This window comes from Giraffa tippelskirchi, chromosome 6, assembly GCF_054371585.1.
Source record: "Giraffa tippelskirchi isolate mGirTip1 chromosome 6, T2T-mGirTip1v1.2.pri, whole genome shotgun sequence".
Taxonomy (NCBI): Eukaryota; Metazoa; Chordata; class Mammalia; order Artiodactyla; family Giraffidae; genus Giraffa; species Giraffa tippelskirchi.
The window spans coordinates 106,808,095-106,821,912 of NC_137280.1; the positions used below are offsets into that span (position 1 = coordinate 106,808,095).

Sequence of the window (13,818 nt, forward strand, 5' to 3'; positions counted from 1 at the left end):
ATTCTCATTTTCAAAAGTGATAAACAGAGAAGTGACTTGTGCAAGATCATAGAGAGAGGAAGTGGTCTTAGAATTAATTGCTGGTGAGAAAATCACAAAGCCAGGCTTTCAGATCTAATTATGGTGATCATTTGCATAATTCATATTTCATTACTTCCTGACCCAGGGACTGAACTGAAGTCTCCTGCTCTGCAGAACGATTTTTTCTGTCTGAGCCATCAGGGAAGCACACTGCATTACTTAAACTAACTATGCTAATTCCCCAGTTACTACAGAAAAAAGGACCCTGAATGGCTGAGGGGCGGGGCAGGGGCATGACTGACATCTTTGCATCGTTATGCCCCAGCCCCGCCGCAACACCGTGAGGGCCACTGACACTATGAAGAGCTGGAATTGGGAGCACGTCATTGACCACTTATGGAAAACTGTTATAACAGCTGCAATGCAGAAATAACCAAACTCTATGAACCCAAGTGTGGAGTTGTTATATTGGACAGACACATAGATCCCTCTGGAAAGCTGCATACCACAGACTTCTCAGCACAGAGTGGGGACTGTCTTCCACTGTGAAATCAATTATTGGTATAGCAAGAACCAAAACATATGTGTAAGAATATTCTGTGGTGGATCTCATAGAGAAAACCGTGGAATTTAAATATGAATGTTTCATTTACAAATATGGTTTCAGCAGATGAGACACTTATATACAAACCACATCCTCAAGACCCAGAAAGCACTATTTTGACTCAAGAATCCATAATTATGGTGAAAGGAGTCAGTCTCAGCAGTTGCCTCGAAGGGTTGATGGCAAGTACCATATTGTTAAATGCTAATAAAGGCTGAGAAGCCATGGAGAAGGTAATACATAAATTAAATGCTGAAATGGAGGAATTGACAACTTTGGCAAGAAGGAGCATATGGACACCAATGGGAACATCAGTATTTGTGAAGAAGTGGTAATGAAAGTTGATATACAACACGCAGTTCCCCAGGTCTCTACAATCAGCATTATATTTATTTGTTATTTAAAACATACAACTCTATTTTAGGTAGGATTCTTTTTTTAATAAGCTGAAGAAAAGGTCTGTGACTTGATCAAAACAAAGAGGTGCAGAGTTTCTAAATAAAAGAGACCGGCTGAAATTAGTGTTGTCTGAAATTAAGACGCTTCTTTGAAGAAAAGCTATGACAAACCTAGACTGCATATTAAAAAGCCGAGACATTATTTTGCCACAAAAGTCCATATAGTTAAAGCTATGGTTTTTTCAGTAGTGATGTACGGATGTGAGAGTTAGACCACAAAGAGAGCTGAGCACTGGAGAACCGATGCTTTTGAACTGTGGGTTGGAGAAGGCAGAGTCCCTTGGACTGCAAGGAGATCAAACCAGTGAATCCTAAAGGAAATCAGTCCTGAATATTCATTGGAAGGACTGATGCTGACGCTCCAATACTTTGGCCACCTGATGCGAAGAACTGACTCATTGGCAAATATCCTGATGCTGGACAAGATTGAAGGCAGGAGGAGAAGGGAGTGACAGAGGATGAAATGGTTGGATGGCATCACCGACTCAATAGACATGAGTTTGAGCAAGCTTCAGGAGTTGGTGATGGACAGAGGAGCCTGGCATGCTGCAGTCCATAGGGTTGCAAAGAGTTGGACACAATTGAGCAACTGAACTGAACTGAAATGACTGGTTTTGAGGATTTCAGTATTAATGCGAAAATTCATCAATTTTTGAAAAGTATACTTGGAAATTGCTATTGGCTGATTAAACCTCCTTAAGGTAGAATCTTAAAGCTTTTTGTGCATTGGAACTCTACTTGGCTTTGTACCAATGCCAGAACCAAGCAGATCCACCTCTACATATGCACCGCTGCCTTGCTGCAGTAAAGTTGGAGAACTTACATGTGGGAACTCACTTTTAAAGGAGAAATTGTATCATTTTAAAATGACATTAACTGTATAAAACTGCTATAAACCACTGTTAAAAATCATAGCGTTTTAATTTCATACTCAACATTTCTGGAGTAAAAGTTATCACAAAATAAACAGCTGCAACAAAAGTACGTTTTATTGTGTTAAAGAGTACTGTATTGATTTGCCAAAGTTCTGTAACTTAGTGAAGGTATTATCTTCCTTGGATTTGCACTTTATGACTTAGTATGCTGTATTGTGGACTGATTATGTTAACTGAAAAGATGAAGTCATTGTCGGAATTTCGCAGCACTCTAACTTAAATGGAAGAACAGCTATTCATATCTTTTAGCATTTCCATGTGTCAGAATCATGGTTCTGTAATTGGTAAAGCATGATATGTCAGGTTATTTTCATATAATTATTTTTGAAGTAATTACGACCACAACACATCTTTGTTATGTGAAGAGCTGTACATCATTTGAAATTACTCAAATGATGTTTTGATCTGAAGCATAAGTCCCAAGGACTTAATGTTTTTAATAATACTGTGTCACTGCAGGGGGTGGGGGTAGTGGAGAAAACAAAACAAATAATAGGGTGAAAAAAAGCATTGGCCTAAACTAACCACTATGCGAATTGCTTTGCAACTTTTTTTTATGGAAATCCTTGCTTTGGATGCCAGAGGGCAGCTGCTGACAAACAATCCAGTATATGTGGGATTTTTTTTGTATTTTGTGTCTGGCAATTCCCTGGTGGCTCTGATAGTAAAGAATCCACCTGTAGTGTGGGAGACCCAAGTTTGATCCCTGGGTTGGGAAGATCCTCTGGAGGAGGAGGGCACGGCAACCCACTCCAGTCTTCTTGCCTGAAGAATCCTATGGACAGAGGAGCTTGGCAAGGTACAGTCCATGGGGTTACAAAGAGTTGTACATAACTGAGAGACTAAGCAAAGCACAGAAGAGCAGGCAATTCATTATCAACCACTAAGTAATAATATCTTTGATTCTTGGAATTGTTGCATTGAGTATTTTTGTTAAACGGTGATGAGCTCTTGCCTTTATTTCACAGTGCCTAATGTGATCAACTTTGTCAGGTTTCCCATAAAAGAAACCAGTTAATGTGTGTACATAAACCACAAAAATAATATACCAAATTATTTAAAAAACAGTGTTTTTCTACTTAAAATATTGTTTAGCTTGAGACTTAGGATATTTGTAAAAGCAAGTTAAAATCAATAAGGTTTTTTATTATTTTTTATAAACAAAAATGGTTTTTATAATTAAAATAACATTTCAACTCAACATAATATTGATAAATATTGATATTTAATGATAAGTTGCCTGGTATAATTTCTGAAAATTATACTTATTCTGAAAAGTGTCAATACCCTAATGATAAAAAGATTTCTAAACAAACAAACAAACAAACAAAAGGACCCTGAAACTTATAATTGAGAGATATACATTGGCAAGAAAATATTTTGAAAAATCAATGTACAAAATTTACATAGACGATTCCATTTTAAATTCTTAAAATTAAGTTACAATTTTATTTTATAAACATTTTTTTAACATACTGCCTCTTTTCATCTTTTAATATTACATTTAGGATATTGGTAATGAGTATTCTTTAAAGTGATTAATGGCCTCTGTTCAGCAGCTGAAGATCTGTCAAGGAATAAGAAGAAATATTTACCAGTATAGTGAATACCTAGTTTTAGTTCAGTTTGTGAACAGGTGACAGGCCCCTAGATCCATGAGGGAACTATCTTGCTTCCTGAGTTATTCCCTCAATTATTCTTAAAAAAAAATTTTTTTTTTATAGGAGTATAGTTGATTTACAATGTCATGTTAGTTTCAGGTATACAGCAAAGTAAATCTTGTACATATAAATATATCCACTCTTTCTTTTTTCCTTTTGGATTCTTTTCCCTTATAGGCCATTACAGAATAGTAGAGTTCCCTTTGCTGTACAGCAGATTATTATTAGTTATCTATTTTATATATACGAATGTGTATATGTCAGTCTCAACCTCCCAATTTATACCTCTCCCACTTTACCTCCTGGTACCATTTTCATGTGCTGTGTGCTTAGTCACTCATTCATATCCGACTCTTTGTAACCCCCTGGACTGTAGCCTGCCAGTCTCCTCTGTCCATAGGATTCTCCAGGCAAGAATACTGGAGTGGGTTGCCATGCCCTTCTCCAGGGGATCTTCCCAACCCAGGGATCAAACTCAGGTCTCCCGCACTGCAGGCAGATTCTTTACCATCTGAGTCACGAGGGAAGCCCAACCATTATTATGGTAAGTACAAATCACATTATTTAGACTAACTTTCTAATCAAGTGCAACTTAACCTTCCTGTTGCAGGACCTTTAATAGCTGCTTTTCATCCTAATTTCATCCATTGTTGCATTTAAAAGAAAGCTTCCCATATATAAAGCACACAGGAATTTCCCATCTAAGAGGATTATGAAATGGGAATGTGCTTACTCATTGCCCTAAAGTCTCCCTTCTGGCATTATAGATCAAGTCCTACTTAGAAAACAGGCAAGAGACCTCTGAAGTCTCTTAGGACATATTCTATCTCTGTGTATAAACACTGTGCCTACTTGGGATTGGTTTTATGATCTCACTTTTTAAACCTCTACTTTTATCCCAACTAGTTCTGGTTTCAATTACATAATTGGCTCAGCTCTCTTAATAAGCTTCCAGCTCGGCTCTCTCTTAGGAACTGCCTTGCTCTCTTTTTCTTCCTTCCCTTTCCCCTAATAAACAGTCATTTTAAATGAGACTCTTACCTTGCCATGGGCTTCATGCTATCTTCTCTAATCTTACCAAGTACTCTTTCTCTTTTCCAAGTAGATTTTTTCCCCCTATCTCTATGGTCTTCTTCTATCAGAATTCTTTTGTCTCCTCAAACAAAGGGACAATTTGTTGTTTGCTCAAGTAATCCTTTTCTTTTCTTTTTTAATTTCAGCTTTATTGACATAGCTGATCATACAGTAACTATTGTTAATTATTTTGAAGAAATTCCATATAGTTTTCTATAGTGGCTGGATCAATTTATATTCCCACAAATAGTGCACAAGGGTTCCATGGGATTGCAAAGAGTCAGACATGACTGAAGCTGCTTAGCACGCATAGTCAATTAACAATGCTGTGATAGTTTCAGGTGAGCAGCCAAGGAACTCAGACATACATATACATATATCCATTCTTCCCCAAACTCCCCTGTTGAGAGGTTTTTGATTACTGACTCAATCTCCTTACTTGTTATTGGTCTGTTTTGATCTTCTATTTCTTCATGATTCAGATTTGGTAGATTGGGTGTATGTTTTTAAGAATTTTTCTGTTTTCCCCTAAGTTGTCCAATTTGTTGATGTACAATTGTTCATTTCAGTCTCTCACAATCTTTTGTAGTTCTGTAGTACCAGTTGCAAAGTCTCCTCTTTCATTTATAATTTTATTTGAATTCTTGTTCTTTTTCTCTTGGTAAGTCTAGCTGAACGTTTGTCAGTTTTATTAACTTTTTCAAAAAATCAACTCCTGATTTTCTTGATATTTTCTATTGTTTTCTGGTCTCTATTTCATTTATTTTGGCTCTGATCTGTATCTCCTCCCTTCTGATGACTTTGGATTGAATTTATTTTTGTTTTTCTAGCTTCTTAATGTATAAAATCAGGCTGTTTATTTGAGGTCTTCCTTTTTTTCTTAACGCAGGCTATAAACTTTCCTCATAGAACTTCTTTTTGCTCCAGCCCATAAATTTTAGTATGTTATGTTTCCTTTCCATTTTTGTTTGCTTCCCATATTTTTTTGATTTCCCACTCAATTTTATCTTTGACTTGTTTGTTTAATTTCTGCATATCTGAACATTTTCCAGTTTTTCTTCTTTTATTGATTGTGGTTAGAAGAGATGCTTGGTATGATTTCAGTCTTCTAAAATTTGCTAAGACTTGCTTTGTGACCTAACTTATGATCCATTTTGGAGAATGTTCCATGTATAGTGGAGAAGAATGTGTATTCTGCTGCTGTTGGAGGGAATGTTCTATGTATCTCTATTAGGTCTGTTTGGTTAATTTGGCTTAAAGTGTATTCAGATCCAATGTTTTCTTGTTGATTTTCTCTGTGGATGATCTATCCATTACTGAAAGTGGAGTACTGAAGTTCCCTACTATTATTGTATTGCTGTCTATTCCTTCTTTTAGATCTGTTAGTATTGCTGAATATATTTAAGTGTTCTGATGCTGGGTCCATATATATTTATAATTGTTATATCCTCTTGATGAATTGATATCTTTATCATTATATAATGACCTTCTTTGCCTTTTGTTACAGTTTTGGACTTAAAGTCTATTTTCTCTGATTAGGTATAGCTATATCTGCTTTCTTCTGTTTCTCATATGTCTATACCTTCATTTTGACACAGTGTGTGCCTTTTTTTTTTTCTCTGCACTGCATGACTTGTGGGATCTTAGTTCCTCCACTAAGGAACTGAACCCATGTCCTGGGGGTGAAAGCATGGAGTCCTAACTACTGGACCACCAGGGAATTCCCCCAATGTGTGTCCTTGAAGCTGAAGTGAACATCTTATAGGCAGCATATAGTTGGGTCTTGATTTTTTTTGTTTCATTCTGTCACTGTATGTCTTCTGGTTGGAGACTTTAATCCATTTATGTTTAAAGAAATTATTGATAGGTGTGGACTTTATATGGCCATCTTGTCAATTTCTGGCCCTCTTGTAGTTCCTTTGTTCCTTTTTTCCTACTTTGTGAATTTATGATTTTTTTATAGTGATATATTTGTTCCTTTCTCTTTATCTTGTGTGCACATAGTATAGGTTTTTGTTTTGTGGTTAACATGAGACTTATCTGAAACATCTTAGAGATATAAGCCTATTTTGAACTGGTCACAACTTAACTATGATCACACACAAAACTCTACACTGTTACTAACAACCCCTCAACTATGTTATGTTTTTAATGTCATGATTTACATATTCTTATATTGTGCATCTGCTATCAAATTAGGGTTTCCCTGGTGGCTCAGGTGGTAAAGAATCTGCCTGCAGTGCAGGAGACTCAGGTTTGATCCCTGGGTTGGAAAAGTCCCCTGGAGAAGGAAATGGAAAACCACTCCCGTATTCTTGCCTGGAGAATTCCATGGACAGAGAAGTCTTCAATGGACAGAGGAGCCTGGTAGGCTACAGTCCACGGAGTTGCAAAGAGTCAGACATGACTAAATGACTAACACACACAAATTATTGTAGCTATGCTGTGCTGTGCTTAGTTGTTCAGTAGTCTCCGACTCTTTGCGACCCCACGGACTGTAGCCTGCCAGGTTCCTCTGACCATGGAAGACTCCTCTGTTCATGGGGATTCATCAGGTGAGAATACTGGAGTGGGTTGCCATGCCCTTCTCCAAGGGATCTAGTTATTTAAAAACTTTTGTAATTTAACCTTTATATTTAAGTGGTTAATAATCACCACTTACATTATAATACTTTAATATTATAATATTTTGAATCTTACTATATGCTTACCTTTACCAGTGTGTTGTATATTTTCATATGTTTTCATTTTATTACTTAGCATCCTTTCATTTCAGCTTGAAGAACTCCTTTCAGTGTATCTTGTAAAGCACATGTAATAGTGATGAACTCCCTTTAATTTGTCTGGGAAAACCTTTATTTTACTTTCATTTCTGAAGGAAAACTTTACTAGGGAAAGTTTCTTGGTTGGCAGTTTCACCAACAGCTGTGGGGGCCCTATCTATTGGTGTGTACTACCAGCTACAGGGACCCTCCATAGGTGCATGGCAGGGGAAGACATGTTGGGAATCTGGCTGAGAGCACACAGGTGCATAGACAGAGGAGCTAGCTTCAGGTGAGTCTGGTGGTACAGGCTAGTCACTGGGGATAGGGATGACTCAGAGCCTACAAGTAGCTGTGGGAGCCCTAACGTTTGGTGTGCAGTCCTATGCTTAAGAAAGTTGAGGACAACATTCTAAGGTCCTCGTACAGCTGCTCTTTAGAGCTGCCTATTATTTTTTCAGTGTTTGGTACAGTTTGCTTTTCAACCCTTTGAGGGCCTATTTACCATAGTCTACTCAATTTAGAATTCAGGCAAGACAGAAAAAGCTTCTTTTAACAAAACTGATTTCTTCTTTCTTATGGGAAATTATCTGACTTCATCTCTTTTGTAAAACTTTGCCTAACATGGCAAGAAGTGGCCAATACACAGATGCTCAGTTTTTCTGATTAACTCTCTTAGAGTTATAGCCTCTAACAGTTTGGGGCTTATCTCCCAAAGTATGGAGGGTCACAGTTTAACCAAATACTTTTCTCAGCATAATAAGAGTCACTATATTTCTACTCTGGATTATCTGAGATTTTTATGCTCTGTGCCCAATTGATAAGCTAATATCACATGTATCTTTTGTTATAGCAATACCACTTTTAGATACAAAATCTGTATTAGTTAGATATAGGTTTAACTGCTATAACAAAGGTTACCAAGTACTAGTGACTTAAGAAAAATAAAAGTTTATTTCTTTCTCATGTTGCAGCCATGTAAGCTGACCATACTTAGTATGGCATCTCTATGATGTTAAGGGATTCCCTGGTGGCTCAGACGGTAAAGAGTCTGCCTGTAATGTGGGAGACCTGGGTTTAATCCCTGGGTTGAGGAGAAGAAAATGGCAAGCCACTCTAGTATGCTTGCCTGGAAAATTCCATGGCTGGAGGAACCTGGTGGGCTATAGTCCATGGGGGTCACAAAGAGTCGGACACAACTGAGCACCTTCACTTTCACTTTCATGATGTTAAAGCCCAAGTCCCTTCTACCATGTTTCCTTTATCATGTGACTTTCATGTTTTTGCCCAGGATGGCTTCTCTAGCTCTTGCTGACATGTTCATGTCCCAGCCATTGGGGAGAAGAAAAAGGGTAAGTGAAGAGTGTGACCCATTTCATTTTGAGTATAATCAGGGAGCTGTGAATGTGACTTTGACTCATAATCCATTGGCCAGAACTTGGTCATGCTGTCACACCTAACTTGAAAGGAGCTTGGAAAGTATAGCTTTGCTGTGGATGGCTATGTGCCCAGTTAACATACTGGGGCTCCACCAAATGAGAAAGAAGAGTAGAATGAGTATTGGAAAGAGCTATCAGTTTTTGTCACATTACTTGACTCTAAATCATATTTCTTTAAACATTTGAAGTCTGTAACCCTACAGTAATTAGTTATATTGAGTTATATATCAGTTTTCTTCACTGGGTCTGAAATATTTTATGCTCCAAAATACTTAGACTAGAGATTTAGCTAGCCCTTTGGAACTCTCTGAATGTTGAAAATAATCCCTCAAAAAGAGAGCTTTTGTTACTCTCTACCAAGAATCACATAATTCAATATTTTGTTGAAATGGTAGATGGAATCCACTGATCCCGAAGGAAACCTTATTTCTTGATGTATGAGGAAGCATAACAAGGAGGCCAGAAGTTAGCTGGGGAAATTACAACCAAGTTGGCCTCAGCCAAAGTTTAAAATGGTCCTGTAAGACTTAAAACAATTTTTTTTTCAAATAACTTACTTTCTGGCAAGGATCTTGGTATCAGTCAGGGTTCTCCAGAGAAACAGAACCAATATTTTATATATGCATACATATATAATGTGTTATATACGTATACACATACATATAAAATAAGGAACTGGCTCACCTAATTATGGAGATGGAGAAGTCCTACAGTCTGCCATCTGTGAGCTGGAGAACCAGAAAAGCCATGGTGTAATTCCATCCAAGTCTGAATACCCAAGAACCAGGAACACGGATATCCCAGCTTAGGCAGAGGCAAAAAATTCACCCTTCCTCTGCTTTTTGTTCTATTGGGGGCACTGAATGAATTAGATGATGCCTACCTATATTGGTAAGGGTGATCTTTACTTAGTCTACTGATTCAAATGTTAATCTTTTCCAGAAACATCCTCCCAGACACAGCCAGAAAGAATGTTTTTTTCAGCTATTTTGTCATCCCTTAGACCAGTCAAGTTGCCACGTAAAATTAATCATCACAATCTGCAAGTATTACTATCAGAAAGAAGCTTAAATATAAGAAAAAGCTCAGGACTGACTATAGAGTTAGAAATATTCTCTTTAATTCTTTCCCTTTCTGTACACAGAATGGTTATTTGGAGAAGTGGTTGATTTCAGGGCAGAAGCAGGAAAGGCACAGCTTGAAATATCTTGTGGTGCCAGAAAGTAAGGAGGTGCTCAAAAAGTGATGTGACTTTTCAAGTCGTGTCAAAAGTACACAGAAATATTGTAAATCAACTATACCTCAATTAAAGAAATTTTAAAAATAAAATAAATTTAAAAATGCAAAAAGAAAAGGGTGCTAACTGGAAGGAGTTAGTCCTTCCAAATGGTCAAACAGTTGGGCAAAAAAATTTAAAGTAATTAATTATAACCCATAAGATAAAATGGGCTTCCCTGGTGGCTCAGATAGTAAAGAGTCTGCTTACAGTGCAGGAGACTTGGGTTCTATCCCTGGGTTGGGAAGATCCCCTAGAGAAGGAAATGGCAACCCACTCCAGTATTCTTGCCTGGAAAATCCCATGGATGGAGGAGCCTGGCAGGCTACAGTCCATGGGGTTGCAGTGAGTCCATAGTAATATACATAGCCAAATAAATAAACATAAATTCTTCCTTATGTTGTTGTTATTGCTTAGTCACGAAGTCGTGTCTGACTCCTTTGTGACCCCATGGACTGTAGCCCGCCAGGCTCCCCTGTCCATGGGATTTCCCAAGTGAGAACAGTGGAGTGGGTATCATTTCCTTCTCCAGGGGATCTTCCCTATCCATGGATCAAACCCATGTCCCCTCTATTGCTGGCAGTTTATTTACTACTGAGCCACCTGGGAAGCCCTCTTCCTTACAGTACAATTCTAGTTAATGAATGGAGAAGCAATGAAAAGAAATAAGAAATCGCCATTTGACAAACACCTCAGTAACAGCCATTTTGGACAAGGATCATTAATGAATGCTACAATCAGTGGGTGAAACCTTGATGAGAAACAGGATATTTGCAGAGGCTCAAAAGTATTTCTCCATGAAATGCTGATTAGTTACAGTGAGGAATTAATGCAGTGGAGGAACTTGGTAGAGCTGACCTTAGCAAAGAGATCAAAGTGAACATCATCAGGAATGAGCTGTATTGCATTAAGTTCCTCCTGATAAGGGGCACTGAGACTGTCATGACATAAATTCTGTGCTACTCTTGCCAAAAACTGCATAACCCGAATTTTGTCATGAAGAAACACACCAGATAAACCAAAATTAAGAGACATGCTACAAATAATTAGCCAATACAAAAATGTCAAGGTTAAGAAAGATAAGAAAAGACTACAGAACTGCCCAGTTTGGAGGAGAAAAGGCGATATGACAGCTAAACGCAATGTGAGTTACTGGATTGGACTCAGAAAAAAGTATTAGTGGGACAACTGGTGAAATTTGAGTAAGTACCATGAGTAAAAATATCAATGTTAATTTCCTGGTTTTGATAATTATACTATAGTCATGTAAGATATTAACATTTGGGGAAGCTGGGTGAGGGGATATATGAAGTCTTTTTGCAACTTTTCCCATAAGTCTAACATTATTTCACAATAAACTTTTTAAAAGGAAGAAAATTGTGATAAGACTTAAGAGGTGATCATAGGCACTGCCTAGGTTTTTCCTTCCCTCAAAGGTGATTGAGTTGAACTTGGAAAGCATTCTGATATGTGTACTTTTCAAGCAACACTTATATGTAACAAACTTCTTGTACACCCTCCTCTGGATCTTTTTTCTTCTTGATTCTATATTACAGTTTAATTTAGCAATCAGAACTCTATGCGTATTCCATATATGTCAATTCTGAGATAAGGAATTTTTGTATCCAGTATCCTTTCCTGACAAGGCCTGGGGTTTTATTTAACTTTTGGCTACAACACTGTACTGAATCTATGCTCTTGGTGTGCATGCTCAGTAGTTCAGTTGTGTCCAACTCTTTGTGAAACCATGGACTATAGCCCTCCAGGCTCCTCTGTCCATGGGATTTCCAAGGCAAGAATACTGGAGTGGGTTACTGTTTCCTACTCCAGAGAATCTTCCCAACCCAAGGATCAAACCTGTGTCTCCTCCGTCTTCTGCATTGGCAGACAGATTCCGTACCACTGAGTCACCTGGGAAGTCTGACTGTATGGTCTTAGAGGTCTGCAAATATGACTTTAAGATCAAACCTCTAGATCACTATGGAAGAGAGCTTAAAAATTTTGTTAGAGAGTGATTAGATTATTTGTACCTCTCCTCTTCCTCCCCGATGGATTATCTCAATTTACATGATTTGTTTTTTCTTTTTTCCCCTCTCTACTTTTCTGATCATTACCACATGATCACAAGATTTGACTTCAGCATAGTTTGTGAATGAGAGTTTTGCAAAGTCTCCCTCAGCAACTTTTGTTATCATATTTAGTACAGTGGGCACTATATGCTATGCATTTTAAATATATTATCTCTAATCTTTAGAGGTTTTAGTATATACCTTTCTGGGATGAGTAAAGTGAGGTTCAAAGATTACACAACACCTAGAAAAATATCACTGTAAACTTTGACTACAAAATTTAGAGTTTGTGATTACTCTAGAATGCCATGACCCCCAAATCTTCAAGTAATCCTGGGGAATCTCTAACAGATTCTACCCGGCTTTTACTCTCTGATGCACTTAGTAGCATAAATATTTCTGGCAAAATTGCATAGGTGTTCTGTTCCTTCTAGGCTCAGATTTCTTTGAAAAACAAAAAACCAAAACAAAACCCAAACAATAAAATAACTCAGCAGCATAAAAAAAAAAGATAACTGATGAATCCTCTATTAGTTCTCTGACCTGATTCTTAGGTCTTTTGGAATTGTTTTGGCTTTGAGTACATATTTATCTTCATATTTCTAAAAGAGTTCTATGGAGATTTGTAAAAAAAAAAAAAGTTCTGTGTAACAAAATTATATACTCATTGGCATTCAAAAAATAGTACTTTGTCAATGTTTACATCATGCCTGGAAATGTCAAAATTTTAATCTATTAGAGACCAAACTTCACGACAATTATTTTAAATTATAAATGAACAATTTTTGCCCGTCATACACCTAAACAGAAGCTTTGGCATCTATTAAATCACCCTGAAAATGTGAGTAAAGAATTAGGGACTTAAGTAAACTGCATTTGTGGGGGAAAACATTTTCTGTCAAGAAACCAGCTCTCCATTCATGTTATTTTAGTTAACTATGCCATGGGACACAGATATTTATGAATTTATATTTTATTAAATTACTGTTTCTTTCAGTTTTTATTTAATATCTTTCTGCTTTATTCAATCTCTGTGAATTCTACAAGGGAAATTTTTTTTTTTTTATCACATTTAAGGTAAAGAGGGATTTTAAAAATAATTTGAGGGAGAAAAACTAATTCTTTTCTAAGAGTTCAGTTGTTAGCAACATAATCACTGTTTCACATTTTAAACAATATGATCATACAGTAGAGAACATGCTTACACATTTTTCTTTTAAAATATCTGTTTTTTCTGTTCTTATTTTCTAATTCATAGTAAGAAGTTGGAATTACATACTTCTTCTCAGAGAAGGACTTTACAAGAAAGGGAAATTATGCCCATAAATTTGGTGAGATGTATCCAGTCAGGAGGTCTTTGGGAACTCCTGCATGTGGTTCCTCACCTGCTTTTTGAGAACATGCCCAGAGCCTTTTAAGAAATAAATAGTATTGGTATATAGTAGTAAATTGATGTTATCTCAAAACTATAGTATGACTTTAAAAATTCAGATATTTTTATCTAAGTAAATTTGCTTTA

The 13,818-nt window shown here is 36.9% G+C and overlaps 1 pseudogene; it reads left to right on the forward strand.

The window, feature by feature from the left end:
- Nucleotides 1–379: 379 nt before the first annotated feature.
- LOC145509380 (PRELI domain containing protein 3B-like) lies at nucleotides 380–960 on the forward strand (annotated as a pseudogene).
- The last annotated feature ends 12,858 nt before the right edge of the window (nucleotides 961–13,818 follow it).